Source organism: Buteo buteo, chromosome 7, assembly GCF_964188355.1.
Source record: "Buteo buteo chromosome 7, bButBut1.hap1.1, whole genome shotgun sequence".
NCBI lineage: Eukaryota > Metazoa > Chordata > Aves > Accipitriformes > Accipitridae > Buteo > Buteo buteo.
The window spans coordinates 12917806-12934081 of NC_134177.1; the positions used below are offsets into that span (position 1 = coordinate 12917806).

The window sequence follows — 16276 nt, forward strand, 5'->3', positions numbered from 1 at the left end:
TTATTTCCACTGAGAAACAGGAATGCAATCAAAGTGAACCAAATTGTACGGGTCCACAAGTGCAGTTTTATAATCACTGTTGGTGCTAGGCAAAAAATAAACAAAATGCAGTGCAATTCCAGTCTATATAGTTCTCCAGGTCAAGATAAAATGGCATACAGGGACTAAAGACTTCCTATCCCTCATTTCTAAGGAGAGGAAAGATGTAGCAATATTTGCGCTTGCTGTGCTAGAAGAAGTTGTGTGATAAATCTCAGTCCCCTGTTACAGGCAATTAATTAAGTTCCTTTGAGAGGAGGATAGTCTGCAGAATTCCTGTGGAAGTCCAAGTGCAGGTTCTTCTGCACAAGGTGATGGAGGGATGTCTGAGCCCTGCTGCCTTCTCTTTGCTTGAGCCCAAGCCCCAGCTGGGAGGGTGGGAGTGTGTATAGGGCTGGGTGCTGGGCAGACAGCATGACAGCTACATGCTCGTGTCCTTGCTGTCCCCACCGCTGTCACCTTTGGGGGAGAAAGTCCCCCCTTGACATGCAGGAGAAGCGAGTGGAGCTGCGTGTCCTCCCGCAGGCAGTTTCCTGGGTCGTTGTGGTGAGAGAGATGGGTGTTTGACAGCTCTGCCGCGGGATGGTGTGTGCACGGTCCTGCTGAGCCAGGGCATCAAGATCACTTTTCCTTCCCGTTGTTGTGCTGCTGTGTACAGTGGAGACCCTCTCTGTCCCCTCATTTTAGTTACTTGTGCCGGGCTGAGTCTTGCGCACCCTGGGGATAGTGGTGATGAGGTTCAGGGAGAAGAGGGGCAGCGGCTTTGTCTGTGGTGGAGGTCTGGTGACTCTGTGTGACAGCAGCCGTGTGTGTTATCCAGCGAGGGGTGGCACAAAGCACCGTTGCCATCATCCCTCCCCATCCCAGCCCGCGAGTGGGGGCTCTGCGGTGGCAGGCTGGTTTCCCTGTCACAGGGAGGAAAAGTTTATCAGTGTTAAGCATGGCCAGAAAAACTGCCTCTGCTATTTTTTTTTTTTTTTTTTTTTTAATTCCCTTGGCGATAAGGGCCAAATTCAATGAGGAGCCTGGCTTCCAGCTGAAGTTGGGGTACTTTAGGAACTAAACCAGCTTTTAAATATATTTTCTGTATGTCTCAGTCCCCATCTATGATGGAAGTAACGATGCTTTCTCGTTCAGAAGGCAAACGCATCCACAGGCATCTGTGGTCCTAGTTTTCAAATATAAGAGCAGTTATTAGGGCTTGTCAGAATTGCTCCAGAGTTTTTTATCTATCTTTGGTATAAATGGCCCTTTTCTCAAAATGGATTTTTCTGCAGGAAGAGTCAGCTTGCAACTCAGTTCTTGTTTTGTAAAGGGAAAAAAAGTTTAGGGTTTTTTTTTTGTAATTAATTCTTCTATTTGTGATGGTAACAACATTTGTTGAAAACAAAAAATGTTTTCATGAAGAGCGGTCAGTGGTGAGGCGGCTCCACTCTCTGCTGGCTGATTGCTGTGCTTCCATGTTAACCTGGGCGCCTCTGCCCCATTGGGGCTTTTCCCTTTTTAAGGAATATGCTTCCTCAGCCTCTCAGTCCAGCTATTTGGAAAGAGGAACAGCTACACTGAGAAACTCTTCTTTTTTTAATACAGGTGTTTGAGGCCCTTTGTTGCTCATCCCACCTGAAGGTATTTGTTCCAAGGCTAAAACCAGGGCAGTTTTCTATTAAGGTATAAAAATGAAAGAAGATAGCTAATGCTTGGTCATCCTTGGAGATGGTGGGGAAGGAGGGGACAGACATTTCCAAACCAGAGAGATTTACTGGTCCTGGCCTATTGTGCTTTTTTAAAACGTCATGATGGATTATAATGCTTTCAAAAATACCTAGCCTGACTAAGTGGGCACAGGAGGGGGGAATCCTGTTGGCTGTCAGGTATTTGTTGCTATTTTCAAATGATCTGGCCCAAACTGGATAAAACAGAAGCCTTGAACACAAAGGCTGTCTGGTCATGTAGGCTCTAAGTTTTAGGTTTCAATTCCAAATGGTTTTAAGAAGAGAGATAAGAGAGCCCGCCATGGTGCCAAGGGTTTCATTGTGGTGGCACCCAAGCAAGCCTGGGAGAAGGTGACCTTTGCCTTCAAATTTTGCCCATTTAAAACTAAAATGGTTAAAGGAACATCGTCCTTTGTAATAAAACTTTGTAATAAAACCCTTAGACTGGAACAAATGTGGACAAAAAAGCCATCTCTGCCCTAGGAGATTGCAACCTAAAGGTGGGCTGCAGAAGACCCTGGTCTGGGAGTGGGGAGAGCCGGGCACCTTCCTGACCTCCGTGCCTTGGGGCACAGCACTTCTCTGCTCCCTTCTGCTCTTGGTCACTGTTGGTCTGTTTTTCTTGACTGAGCATCTTTAAGATGCAGGAGGCGTGTTAGGGCAGCACTCTGCTGGTGCTGCCTGGTGAGGATGGCCATTCCTCGGTGGGGAAAAAATGACATTTTTTTGTTTTTGGATTGCAAAACATAATCCTTTGTTTGAAACCCAGGCTCTGTGGTGTTCTGATACTGCATGAGAAGTTGAAAGCAACATCAATTATCCTTCTTTGATCAAGAAGCTGGGGCGCATTCGAGTGAGAAAGCGAAACTACCCCCCTCTTGCTAAGGGTCTTTCTGACCAGGCTTAGTGAAATGCTGACAGCAAACGGTGGGGGAAAAAGAAAAAAGAAACGAAAATCAGTGAGGCTGTTTTGAAAGTCTTCCACTCCCAGTAGACCGAGGGAGTGCAAACAGTGTGAGGTTGGTAGTCTGTGCTTGAAAATACAGAGTCCGACCCTGGTGTCGTTTACAGACATGTAAATCACAGGCAGCGCTGCTGGCAGCGACGGGGAGCTGCCGAAAGGCCACTCCAGCATGGGACCCGCAGGCTTTCTGGCATAGACGTGCTGATTCCTCTCGTTCCTTAGCCACCCTTCTTTTCTAGCCATCCTTGTGCATTTAAAATAACAGGGTTGTGACGTGGCTGCTCCTGCTGATGGGTTGGTCCCCAACCATCGCCCAGTGGCTCCAGCTGAGAGCCACTGGGGTGGCTCCCGGCCACCGGGATGCTCTAGGTAGGGCTGTCTCACAGCTTCCTCGGCCACTGCTTAAGTCTATTCTGCCCCAAATGATTTTTTTGTTTGTTATAATACAGCAGTCTCCATCTGGGAAAGGTTGATGCCTTCCCTGTGGTGCTGCCGTGCCGCGGGAGTGGTCTTTCCTCCTTCTTACCCCTACTCTCCTGCTCCTTTTTTTCCTTCTTGTTTTAGTCTCATTTTATGAACCCCAGGACAAACCTGAAAATCGAATGTGACAGCAAAGATAAAAATGAGTCCCCTGGCCCTGAAGCCAGTGTGCCACTGCTGCAGGACCCCAGGGCTCCTGCAGGTCAACGCTTTAATGCCAGGCTCTGCGCCCTGCAGCATGGAGGGGCTGCCAGCGAGTTTGCTCTTTTATGGGAGCTAATTTTCCCCATCGGAGCTGATGGTCCGTGCTGTGGCCGGCATCAGCCTTCCTCCAGCGTGAGGGCCAGACCAGGAGTTCGGAAGTGATAAGTCTCATTACGGCTAATTTTGACGCATGGGTTTGCGGCAGGTTTGAAAGCAGCTCCGTGCCGAGTATGAGATAGAGGGGTGTGTGCTTCCTTGCAGATCGAAACTTGCCATTTGCATGGTTGCTGCTTTACACCAACACAGGATTTGGCCTCCCAAAAGGCAGCAGCCGGGCACACTAGCTGTTGCTGTTTGTATTGATGACTCTCTGAGCAGGTGCCGCTGCTGGCAGCAGAGTGGAGGAAACGCGTCTCCTGCTTTTGTTATCTTGCGTGATCTTTTTATTAGATAACTTCAGCAGCATTCTTTTGAATTGAGCAGTTTAGTTTTAATAAATGAAACCTGAGAAGCACAGAAGCAAACACAGAAAGTTGTTAGGGCCAAATCCTGCAGGCATCGGTGTCCTGGGGTAGCAAGATCAGTCCGTGTCTCCAGGCAGCTGTGTTCAAGTGTAGGGTACCCATGCATATAAGTGGAATTTTAAGTCAGGATTGGACTCTGAATTGATGTTTGTGTATAAGGGTTCTGATTTTCCAATGTGTGAGGATGTGGAGACCTTAGATGGCTCCCTCGGCGCTGGCAGTGGCCAGAACGGCTGAGGATCAGGGCTCCAGCAGCAGAGGAGATAACGTGGGACTTCTGAGTTTGGGGACTTTGGCCAGTAAATAACAAATATATTGGCACAGCGTGAGAAAGACATAAAAATGCATATGTCAGAACAGGGCAGGCTTTTAAGTGTTTTTCATTTAAAATGAAAAGGTCAGATTGAATGGGGTTGTTGTCTGGGGACCTGTATGTGCATCTGCCAATCATACTGGGGGACCCGTGTCAGTTCATGCTGATGGCTGACTTGCTGGGAGCTTGTCTGCACTTAAAAATTGGTGACTGGAACGGTTAAAATGACAATTTTCCTTGTGGCAGTCAGGCTGAGCCATCTGCTCTACAGAGGAATGGGAATGAAGGACCCCAGTGCGAGGCTACTTTATCCCAGTTTAACTGGTGTTTACGCTTGGGCTTCTACCAGTATAGCCGTACTGATGATGAAAGTGTTACCAATACTTAATTTTTATTTTAAGTGTAAAGGAGATTTAAATGTAGATGCAACTTTTGAATAGTCAGAAAAACAGATGACATTCAGCCAGGCTGCTAAGTGAGAAGTGTAATTAGCACTTGCTGAAATTATTTTCACGGATAAGGTTTTCTTTTAAAGGGGTTGGGGAGTCTGTTTACTTCAATTTCTAAGTGACCACTGTAAAGTTATGCTAGGGACGCCCGTTTTTCTGAAAGTGCTGACTGCACTTCTTTGAAACTTGGAATTCTTGCAGAGGTTTTAAACTGTCTGTTTCTGAAAAATTTGAACAATATAAGAAAACTCAAACCATAACAGAGGACTGAAGTTTAAATTCAGGCATTGTAAACTACTGCTTATAGATTTAAATCTGCAAACAGGAAACCTTGCTTTCCGTACTTGTGTATTAAATCTGTATTTTTTATTTTTTTCTTGAGAAATGTTGATTCTTACTGTTGATAATACAGCATCAGTATTATCAGCCAGTGAGTGAACAAACTGTTTCAGATCATCACGTCTTTAAGGATTTTAGAGTTTGTAGATCTCAGCCTCTCACCTTATTTTCCTTTCAGCTTGGGATGGCTTTTTATAACTTATAATCACTTTCTCAGCTTTTTATGAGCTGTACCTTAAATTTAACTAGTTGGAAGAAGCAAATGAAGAAAACAATCTTTTGTAAAAGATGTGCTCTTTTGGTAAATGCTGGTTCTGGTAGTTTGTTCAGACTCTACTTAGTGCTTTGACTGTGATAGCTGATTCCTGCTGTTTGGACATTTGCTTTAGATTACTCTTAAATGATAAATTGCCTATTGAAATGGTGCATTAAAATAAGTGGTCTGTATTGTGCTATGCATAAAACCGAAGATGCAGATGTGCACACGTAGGTGCATACAGACTCCAAAGTCTCGACCGCTGTAGCTGGTGATCTGGAGGCACAAGAGTTTTACTGAGTTATGCCAGATGGGAGCTTGACAGTGTAAAGCTGTGTTACCAAGAAACTTTCCTGCTGTTATCTCTTGCAGGACTGTGATAGAAAGCTGGGATTTCTTGTTGCAAGATGAAAATCAGAATTAGCTGTGCACAGACCACTAAGCATCTGTTGCAGTGGCTCTGAACTAGGAGGACCTCAGTTTCATAGAGCTAAAAGCCTGCCTGTTGTTACTATTTCTGCTGTAAAAGCACCTGGATATTCCCCATAATGGTTGTTGGGGGATGTATGAAACCTAGAGGTGGCTCTTTAGGGACAGGCTTTGCATGCATTTCTCCGGGGACTTCTGTGGGGGGAAGACTTGTGCTGGAATCGATGGCAGTGATTTGGGTATGTCTGTACTGTGCACTCATTTGTCTTTCCCCACCCGAGCCAAAGCAGGAATGAGCATGACTAAGGGGCCGACCCTTTTTTGGGACTTCTTGTTGTCTCTCAAGGTCTGTATCCCTTGCCTGCTTCCCCAGCAGAGCTGGCATGGTTAAGGCGTTGCTTTGCTAAACCCTTGTGTAGTCCTCTCTTGTGTGAGGCTCTCAGGGGTGCTCCTTGCTGAGGGATGTGTACAGGCAGCTGAGAAGAGGGACTTTGGGGAGAGGAGCTCTGCTATCTTGGAGTCTGGGGGCCTCGAGTCTCAAGCAAAGCTCCTCAATGGGAAATGCTTTTGAGAGTGTCTTGAAGAGGTCTGATTTGGTGGTGGCATCATGACTTGATGGCTTGTGATGCAGCAGATGTGCAGTTCTTCTGGTACCTTGGGTCTGTCCTCAAGGTCTGTCTTCTGTGTCTTTCACCACAGAAATATCCAGACTGACCTTTTCAGCCTTCTGCTAAAGAAATGGGGTCACAAATGGAGTAGTTTGACAGACCGGCTCAGGTGGATATTGGTATGACGAGTCAGGCTGTCCCTGTCCTGCCCAGCTGTGGATGTGTGGCCAGGAGGGAGTGCATTGCCCGTCTGTCGGTGGGTTGCTGCCCCTCTGGGACCGTGCTGGGTCCCACTTTCTGCTGGGAAGGGTGGCTCACCTTGCTGCAGGAACCCCAGTCACAAGGTGATGGGGACAGTCGGCATGGAAAGTAAAGCCAGGAAGATGCAGTTCCACTAGGCAAGTCTGCTGAGTCCTGTAACTGATCTTGTAAACATTTCTTGAGCTAAACCTGCTGAAAGACAAGCCTGAGCCAAGATATTTTAAACACAGGTTGGGTCCCAAGGAATACCGTCTTACCTGGAGCTGCCGGAGATGCTGTTGTGAGTTGAATCAAAACGGTGTTGGAACCAGAGGGGAATGTTGTTGTCTTCTGCCTTTGCAGATAAGACTGAAGGGCATTTTGCCAGGAGCCTGTGGGAAGGACCTAAATTGTATATAACTCTACATCATTTTAAAATGAAAAGTAAATATGCACAACCATAATATTTGCTTGTACTTGTCTCCTCCTTGATGGATGGAGAGAAATTGCTCTTTGGCTGAGTTCACCAGCAATAAAACCCTGCAGTTACTCATCTTCGTCCCAAGCCTGCAGTGAGTGGGAGAGGCCGTTGCGATCCCCATAGGAATTTGTCCTCATCACACCTGAGGGGAGTGTTGAGGGTCCTGGGGATTTTTATACCTGCCCAGCCCTGTAGGGTGTCAGGACTGGGTGCCACCCCAGGGACCATGGGACTGCGGTGGGAGGGTGCTGTGCCTGGGTCAGGGTGAACCTCGGTGCGCTCTCGTGGTGTCGGTGTAATGAAGATCTGCCGCTGCTTGGGAGAGGCGAGAGCCGCCTCGCTCTGCTGGCTGCTTGTAGCAGCAGGGCATGGCGTGGGGGACAAGGGGTGCTGGCAGGGGCAGGGAGCCACCTCACCGTCTGAGATGCCATCTCACCGCGTGACAGGGATGAGGGACCTGGACTGTGAGCCACCACCAGCGCTCTTGCGTTTCGGTGCGTGTCGGTTGTAGGCTTGTGGGCTCACGTGCAGCTTCACGAGCAGCGCAGGCACAACGATCGCAAGCCCGAACCGAGCATCTCTGTTGTCACAGCAGCAAACAGCAGTAACTTTCTTTGCTGAGCGGTGATGACGAGGCAAGCCTGTGCTTGTCACGAGCAGAGATAGGGCTGTCGGAGTGACCGGGATGGGGCTGGGACGGGATGCTGGCGGGGGCAGGAAGGAGTGTGCAATTCAGATGCCGCCTATCTCCACGGGATGCAACCCGCCGCGCGTCCCGGCGTGCCACGGCCTGGCTGTCCCCTCTGCTCTGCCTTCGTCTTCTGCAGAGGGGAAACGCGTCGCGTCTGCTTTGCAGCTACAGGGAAGAGTGAGGCAGTCCCCGATGGGAATTGGGCAGAGCTCCTCGGAGAAAAGGCTGCGCCGAGGTGGAGGGCTGGTGAACTGGGTGGTGGTGTAGCTCCGTTCGCGGCAGTGGTAAACCCCATGAGCTTCAAACCAAACTAAGTGATGTCTCCTAGCTCCCTCACTGTGCCTGAGGTCAGAGATGAGTGATTGATTCACCCTGTTCTCTTATTCTATGCCTCATTTTACCCCTCCTTTCACCTCCCCCTTCTCAGGGGCATTAAGAGCAGTAAAGGAGCTGTGGCTCAAGGAGGTGCAAGTTGTTGGCCGAGCTGTGGCAGCTGACAGCGGGTGCTGGTCGTTGGCCCGATTCGAGGTGGTGATGCCAAAAGGAGTCCAGGAGTATGGAGGCTTCTGCCTAAGAAAGCTGGGGAGGGAAATGCTGCATTTCCCAGAAGTTGTGTGGGTTAAACTGCAAGTTTTGGAGACAAGCCGTCAGGAGGCCCATCCGGCATGCATCACACGGGTATCTCTCTCTGTCTCTCTCTCTGCAGGGCTGGGAAAGAAACCCAAAGTCGTGACTCTGGCAGAGCCCTGCGTGTCTCCAAAAGCCCTGCTCTGAGTTCGTCCCACCATCAAGGCTGTGCAGCGTGAGAACTGGTACGTAAACATGTATCACAAGCGTGAGAGAAAGCTTCTTGGAAGGATCTGTGGCTTTTCTGACAGTGGCACCTTGTTCGTGGTTCTCTGCAAAAAAAAAAAAAAAGAAATTAAGTCCTTTCCTAACGGAGTGTGGAGGGGGGGTGGGATCAGTGGAAAACACAAGACAAACTGGTGGTTCCCTGGTGGTACTTCCACCCAGAGACGTTGGTGGGGAAGGGCTCAGCAGAGAGTTCAGTAATGCAGCGTGCGAGTGTTCAGAAGTCATCCCAGACTACGGCGGTGAGGCTTTAGACGTGCTCTGTCAAGTGGTGTGTTGTGTGACAGCACGCACAGATAGGTGCTGTGGGGGTAATGACAAATGCACGCATGAGAAATGCACATACATACATATATATATATACACACACACTCTGTACAAAATCTAGGCACATGGAAACAAAGATGTGCAATGCATATATAGTATATACTATATGGTGGTGTATGAGAGCTTGGGGGTGTATATACCAAATGTCTGTATATACTATATATGGTGATAAAAGAATGCATATGCATTCATGTTCTCTTTTTTTCTTTTTCTGTCTCTTCTGTCTCTCTGTGGAGCTGTTGCAAAACTACCAGATTCAACCTCCTGGGGAGCCTTTCTGGCCAAGGTTTTACAAGCCAGCACCTGCTTTGCCTGCCTGACTTTTTTCTATATTTATTCCTCTGCACCCGTTTTTTGCTTTTGCCTGCAAAGTGGAACTGTCACAAACATTTCTGCTAACTTTTGGCTGCACAGGACTTCAGCTTGCAAGTCCTAAGTCTGCTTTTATGCATGTTGGGGAAGGAGGCATATGTGTGCATAGTTGTGGGTGTGTACATATGAGCATCCCTGGTCCTTGTGTGCATTACGTGGTCTGTGTTCCTGTATGCTGCAGCAGTCCCTGTGTTATGTATGCCATGCAAGTTGTGTTCTGCCCCTTCAAGGGATTTTTATGAATCAAATATTCTCAGTTGTCCTGCTTATGTAATGTCATTTAAATTAAATTAGCCACACCTGACCCGGTGGCCGATTAATAATGACCTGTACTGCTGTGCGGGAGGCTTGAGTTGGATTTTATTCCCAGGCCCTCAGGCTTTTACTTTCCAGGGTTAGGACTGTGGCAAGGAGAGGACTTTGGGTGCCATGTAGCAGGGAGCTCCTGGTTAGGCTGTGGTTAGACATGGATGTGTCCATCTCTCTGGTTTCTCTGTGTTGTTTGGGGTGGAAGGTGCTCTAAAGCAGAGGCATTGAACCCCAGTTCATGCTTAGGTACCACTGTTTAAAGTGAGAGCGGTAGCAAGAGAGAGGGTATAATGCCATTTTAGCTGGGAAACTAAGGGGAGATTCTAATCCCTGGGAATGTAAAGGTGGGGGATTAGCTGCATGGTGGGTCTCCCATCAGGCAGTGCTGCTCAGATGTGCACTTGTTCCCAGTCCGATGGGTTATGACTTGTGCTTATTGAAAAGCAGTGCTGGGCTGCCTGCCAGGAGCCAGGAACCGACTTGTCCTCCTGTGCTCAGGCCCCTGAGCTCCCAGCCCCTCTAACAGCTATATTCGTTTCTGGTATGAGAGTCCCTCTAAGGTCATGAAGCCATTAGTCCCAGGTTTCAACCCCAGGAGCTGTAAAACATACCCTGCCTGACCCTGGTGCAAAGGCAGAGGCAGCACTAGCAGCCCACGTTCCCCTGGGTTTCATTTCCCTGTCCCCATCGCGTGTGCCACTGCAGCCTGCATTCCTCTCCGGTTCGGTAAGCCCTTTGCTTCTCAAGCTGACACAGCTAATATTTCCCCCACTGGCAGGGCAGGCGAGGTAGTGGCATTTAACTGTTAAGGAGAACCTCGATCTGTTCATGCTGCAGGAGCCCAGAGCAGAAGGGCTGGTACATGCCTGGGACGGGGTTTCTGCTATTCCAGTTCTCCTCCACCCCACTTTTGTTCCCTTTCTTGACTTACCTTATTCTCTACTACATCCCGCTCTTTGTCCTTGCGAAAAGCAATGCCCTGGGAATTGTTTTCTGCAAGGTGCTGGAAAACTGAGTCAGAGTTTGTAAATCTTGACCCTTCTTAGCTTGGTTTTGGAGCATCTTCCACCACTGTGCTCAGAACATCTCCATTTCTGACCATGGAGAATGCTCTTGGCGGCCCAGCTGCTGGCTGGGGCACATGGCTCTGGGGGAAGGTTTTAGTGGGATTTTAGAAAAGTAATTGATCAGCTGGCTATCGAGAGCTAGTCCCAACCTCCATTGCGTTGGCATTGCCCTGGTGTATGACTTAGAGCCAACAGTCCAAATGGCACTATAAACCTGCCTTTATAACTACCAGTGCAATGGACATGTGCTGGTGCTGCCTGGCAAGGTTTATTTTTTGTAGTGGTAGTGATGGATCACTAAGTTAAACGTGCTTCTTATTCTAAAAGGCAGAAAGCTTTGTTTTCCTCTGAAGAAAAGGTTTGCACGTTTTCCATCACCTGTGCTATCAGGGGCTAAACTGATGCTGCCATGGGCCCCTGACCTCTGCCTACTTGCTGGAGATAATTGTACAGCCCCTGTCACTGCAGGATTTCAGCTCCTCCCAAGGCCTGTGCTTCAGTACCAGTGAAAGCCAGATGTACTATAATGTCGCTTTTTTACAGTTTGTTTTGGCCATACATGGGCAGAGTCAGCTCTGGAATTCCTTCCCTATAAATTCAATAGCATCTTGTGGGTGGTGCTGGGGAATCACTCTGGTCTGGTTGGATCGCCTTGGCAGCCCGTTTCCCCTGAAAACGTCCCGATTTGCACATTCCTGAGAGGCTGCCTGCTCCTCTAGCCGATGGCTGCAGCTACCAGGAGGCTGTCGTCCTGCGCTGACAGACGTAGTCACCTCCCTGCTGCCCGCAGGTCGGCGGCTGCAGCCGAGGAGTGATGCCCGTGGGAGTGGTGCCATGGGTATATTGCTCCCGGGTGCAGGCAGGCTCTGCAGGGACGATTGTGCTCTCTAAGCATAACTGTTCTGCTTCCAAAATTTGTTATATGGGCTCGAGCATTGGCCCTCAAGCCCCTCTCCCAAGGGTGGGGAGGCTGAGTGCTGCTGTGTTCCCGCCTGCCATGGGACGCTGTATTGCGTGTCGCAGCAGGGATCGAGGGCTGTTGCCATCCTGGAGCTCCTTGTCCCTGCCTCCTCCCTTGTTCCCTTTCTTGGCTTACCTTATTCTCTACTACATCCCGCTCTTTGTCCTTGCAAAAAGCAATGCCCTGGGAATTGTTTTCTGCAAGGTGCTGGAAAACTGAGTCAGAGTTTGTAAATCTTGACCCTTCTTACCTTGGTTTTGGAGCATCTTCCACCACTGTGCTCAGAACATCTCCATTTCTGACCATGGAGAATGCTCTTGGCGGAAAGGGAAAGGGAGATCTTGCTTTGTCCAAGCAGCATGTTCCTTTCCTCAGAGCTGTGGGGTTTTTTTTCGTAATGCGAAATCAAATACGTGCTTTTTGCAAAGCACCAGCTAGATGAGCCAGGTCAGGGGAGATTTCCCTGCCGCAGGTGAGCAGCCGGTGTGGGACCTGGCAGCAGGACCTCTGTAGCTGGACTGATGGCTGAGCCTTGCCTTTTCTGGTAGGGAGCTGGTGTCACTATAAACACAGCCTGAATTTGCCTATTTGCCTTCAAAGAGCACTCCAAAAATTAGTTCGAGGAGGTTTTCTCTTGATGAGTTGAGGCACGAGGAGGAGGTTTGCTGTAGGGGGTGAGGGGCGACAGCTCCTGGAGCTGCCCCCATTGCATCTTCCTGCGCACCCCTGGGAAGGGACAGAGATGCAGTGTCACCCGTTAAGCCAGGAGCCACCAAAGCGCAGGTCAAGACAGAGTTGTGTGGCCCAGTGTCCAGGGTGTATTGTAGGTCAGCAACAGTGATGTGCTCAGCTCAGGCTCCAGAGGGGCAAGTCATCCCTGTGCCAAAGCCAGGGAGAGAAGGGTGATTTTTTTTTTGACATCCTTTGGAGTTTTGATCTCCATATTTGGAAATGTTTACCCATTGCTCTGATCTATTGCAAGGGAGGGGAGGTGACTCAGGGTCTGGTGGAAGCAGGATTTGAATTCCTGTAGTAAGGGTGGTTTTTTTTTTTTTGGTTTTTTTTTTTCCCCCTTTCTTGTTTTGGAAGCTTGTTGTGGTCAGTTTTCAGTTCTCTCTTGCTCCTGGACCTTGTTCCAAATTTGATCTGCTCGAGAGGGGTGCGTGTTAGCGAAGGAGCTTGCCTGGGTGCTGGTAAGTGCATCATTGCTGCTTTAGCAAGCAACTTGGGGGATTTTTGTTTTGTTTTGTCAGATGGATTGCATCAAAGTGTTGTGCGCTGCTGGTGGAGGCAGGCATGTGGATCGCCAGTCAACAGCAAGGGACCCAATGAAACCTTCTGTAGCAGGGAAAGTTGGCTTAGTGGATTGGTCTCAAAGGCAAAATGTTTCTTCAGGCCTAGATATAAAGATAATTTAAGCCAGCTCCCATTCAGTCACACTCTTCCTTTTAGTTTCGCTGGTTAATGCAGCAAGGCAGTAGAGCACTGTAGAGTTAAATGAGTATATATGCATGTGGTCAGCAAGTAAAATAGAGCTTAAATATGATTTATGTCTCCTAAGCAAAAGTGTACGTTAAAAAGGCTGCATAACATATGGATATATTTCTCTGGGATGTTAATATTTAACCCTGTTTTGTTAGGGACCTGAAGAAGTTTAGCTGCTGTAACTGGATGAAGGTTCAGTGTCTGTTTTTTCCTGTTATTCTTTATTTTTCCTTAGTGTGAAGTTTTTAATCTGTCTGGTATTGCAGCTGGCTGTTTCTCTTTTTTTCTTTTTTCCCCTCTTTCCTTTCTCTTTCCTGAAAGGAAACTACAGTTCATCCAGTCAGGGGCGTGGGGGGAGCCTGGAAGATGCTCGGCTTCCTGTTTTATTCATGGCAGCTAAAACTATCCTGGGGAATCTGGAGCGGAGATCCACCGTCCCACATTCCTCTTGTCATTTGGAGCATGTAACATGTATAGAGTGCTTTTAACGCTGCTCCAGGGGTTGCATAGCAGCCAGTCCCATACCTCGGACAGAAAGCACTGTACTTCGTCTTTTTACTTGGGAAGGGGTGTTGGTGAAAAACCCTTTATAGTTCCTACCGCTGATTAGCGATGCTTATATCTTCTCGATTAACGGGTATTTTTAGGCTGATTCAAACCTGTTGTTATTATACTCTTCCTGTTTTAAATTTAAGACCTTTGTTAGAAAGTTAAATCTTTTGTTAGTTTTCTTTTGCCCTCTTAAATAGGGATTAATACACAGTGTGAGGCTTGTTTTTTCCAGAGATATGGATTTGCTGCAATCCTTGAGGTGCGAAACTGGCTTGATTGTTCTGGGCAGGGGAAGATACTTGGCTTAGTTTGCACAAGGATGGGATGTGAGCTGAAAAGCACTTGGCCCCAAAAGGTGATGAAGGGACTGCTGAAGCCTGTTCCTGCAGGTGGGACGTGTTGGGAGTTTGCAGACTTTAGCGGCATTTTAGTCCTTGTTGTTTCAACAAGCTACTTGGATTACTGCAGCTTTTGGGGTCAGGGCCCCGCTGGGCTGGGCTTGGTACCAGTGCAAAGGAAAGAACTGCTGTCCTAAAGAGGCGTACAGCCTGAATGGATGGTGTAGGTGATGGGATGGAAAACAGGGCGCTGGGGAGACCTATGGAGCTGATGTGGCACCTGAAGCCTCAACCCAGCGACTCACCAAGGAGCCCCCCATCCTCTGTCGCGCATGGCGGTGGCAAGCTGCGGAAGGCAGCAAGCTGGCGGTCTGTGTCGCTCCTCGTGCACCTTCGCTTTGCCTTCGCGTGTGCACACGTGGCCTCGTGCGACGAGCGATACCTCCTCCCAGCGCACACCTCCCCTGCTCCGTCGTGCCCTGGACGGCCCCTGCTTCTGGCGGCATGTGGATGTGGCGTGTCCAGGCTTCGCCAGCTGCTTGTGGCCGAGCTTGGTGTTTTGGGGACGGCGCAGTGGGCACTGTAAATGATGATGTTCTGTTCCCCTCGCAGTTTCCCCCCTTTCCTGCTCACCAGGACGGGCTGCTTGTTGGAAGACAAGGGCGAGCAGCGCCCGGGTGCTGTAACCCAGGGCTCCAGACAGTCCTAGTCTGGCACGCCTGGGGAAGCACGTTGGGGGCTGTTAATCTTCACGTGCCGATCCTTCTCTCCGCAACATCTCATCGCTGCGAGGACGTGATGTGAGAGCTGGATGGACTGTGAAGGATGAGCTCCCTGGGTGCCGCCTGTGTCCCCCCCCCCACCCCCCAGATGCTGGGCAGGGCTGGGGGAGCTCTGGAGGATGCCCACTGCCAGGACCGCAGGTTGCCGGGGCTCTCCATCTGGTATTTCTTCAGGACCTGGGCAGATCCAGTGATCACTGATGCTAACCAGGATCCACACTGGATTTTCTTCTGCTCCAGGAGCAGAGCCGTTAAGGGCTGACCTGTAAATTAATACAGCTGTCCAAAGATTTTTTTCCTCCTGCAGCCTGGCACCTGGTAAACACTCAAGTCTGAGAAGCCTTCCATGGCACTGGGCCTTGAGCATGCTCAGAGAGCTCCATGCCTGCCTGCCTTAAGCTTCCCTCAATCACTTCTAATGATGTATTAAACACAGAGGATTTGATTTAGCTCCTCTGGAAGGAGGATTGGTTTGCACCTCATCCTTCATCCCAGCTGTTGCACCGATCGATCCAGGGCTGGCACCGCAGAGGATGTGGTGAAGCGGTGACACTGTCACTGTGTGACCTGGGTGCTGGGAAGGATTTACTGTGCCCTACGGGCTGGGTGTACGTGCCCCACAGCAGGTAAGGGAAGCTGCCCCAGGTAGCATGGGGCTAGCACATGTGGGCATGGAAGGGGTGAAGGCGAGACAAGGTTACAAGCCTAGATGGCTCTACACATCTGACACTTTGCATTTCCGTAGGCAAAGGTTTCAGAGTCCTTAAACCCTAAATCATGCCCACAGGCTGAGGAAAGCTGTATTATCTTGGTGTGCTGGCATAGAAACTGAGGCACCGTGTGGCAAATTTGGGAAAAGTGCGAATCTTCAGGTTCCACGTGATGGTTCATGCTCAGCTCCCGCAGACGGGTGGGTGCTTTGCAGCCTCATGCCGAGTGGTACTGTTAAACCATCTCTCTTACTCTAATAAAGTCATACCTTTCTGAGCACAAAATATTTCTGCATCAGTTGCTTAAAGGTAAACCAAGTCATACTGAGTATTTCATAAAGTTGATATATGTTGCTAAGTGTGTGACACGATCCCAACATGTATCGTTACTTCAGGAATTTCCAGATGGCACCTTATCTAACCGTACCGCTGCTTCTTCCTAGGATCTGAGCAGAATGCAGGCTTTTAAGAAATGTCTGTTGTTATTAGCTTTATAATACACATTCTCCTGTACCAGCTGTTGCAAGCAGCAGGAGGTCTCACTCGCAGCCTAATCCTTCAGTCAACTTAAGGGGGGGAATTTGCTCCTGTGAGCTAGGTATTTGCATTTGGGATGAGATCTCCCAAATGAGAAACTTGTTTGCCTTTAGTGAACGTGTCCGTTCAAGGACTAGCATGCCCAGGAGGAGGAAACAAGTTGCTGTTGTTGTTTTACCACTGTCTTCTAATAGTTAACTGTGCCTATTGCTTGACATGGGGGGGAGTGTGGGGGTGTGTGACTACCTTTTAAAG

General features: G+C 49.0%; 1 protein-coding gene across 4 annotated transcripts in view; it reads left to right on the plus strand.

The window, feature by feature from the left end:
• The window catches only part of LPP (LIM domain containing preferred translocation partner in lipoma), a 353262-nt gene that overhangs the window by 16183 nt on the left and 320803 nt on the right, over positions 1-16276 (plus strand). For 2 of the 4 annotated variants that reach the window (XM_075031621.1, XM_075031625.1), the window contains exon 2: positions 8436-8541. The gene's annotated coding sequence lies outside the window, so the exon portion shown is untranslated. Of the gene's footprint in view, positions 1-8435; positions 8542-9144; positions 12811-16276 lie in introns of all 4 variants that reach the window. The other 2 variants (XM_075031622.1, XM_075031623.1) reach the window with 2 other exon arrangements.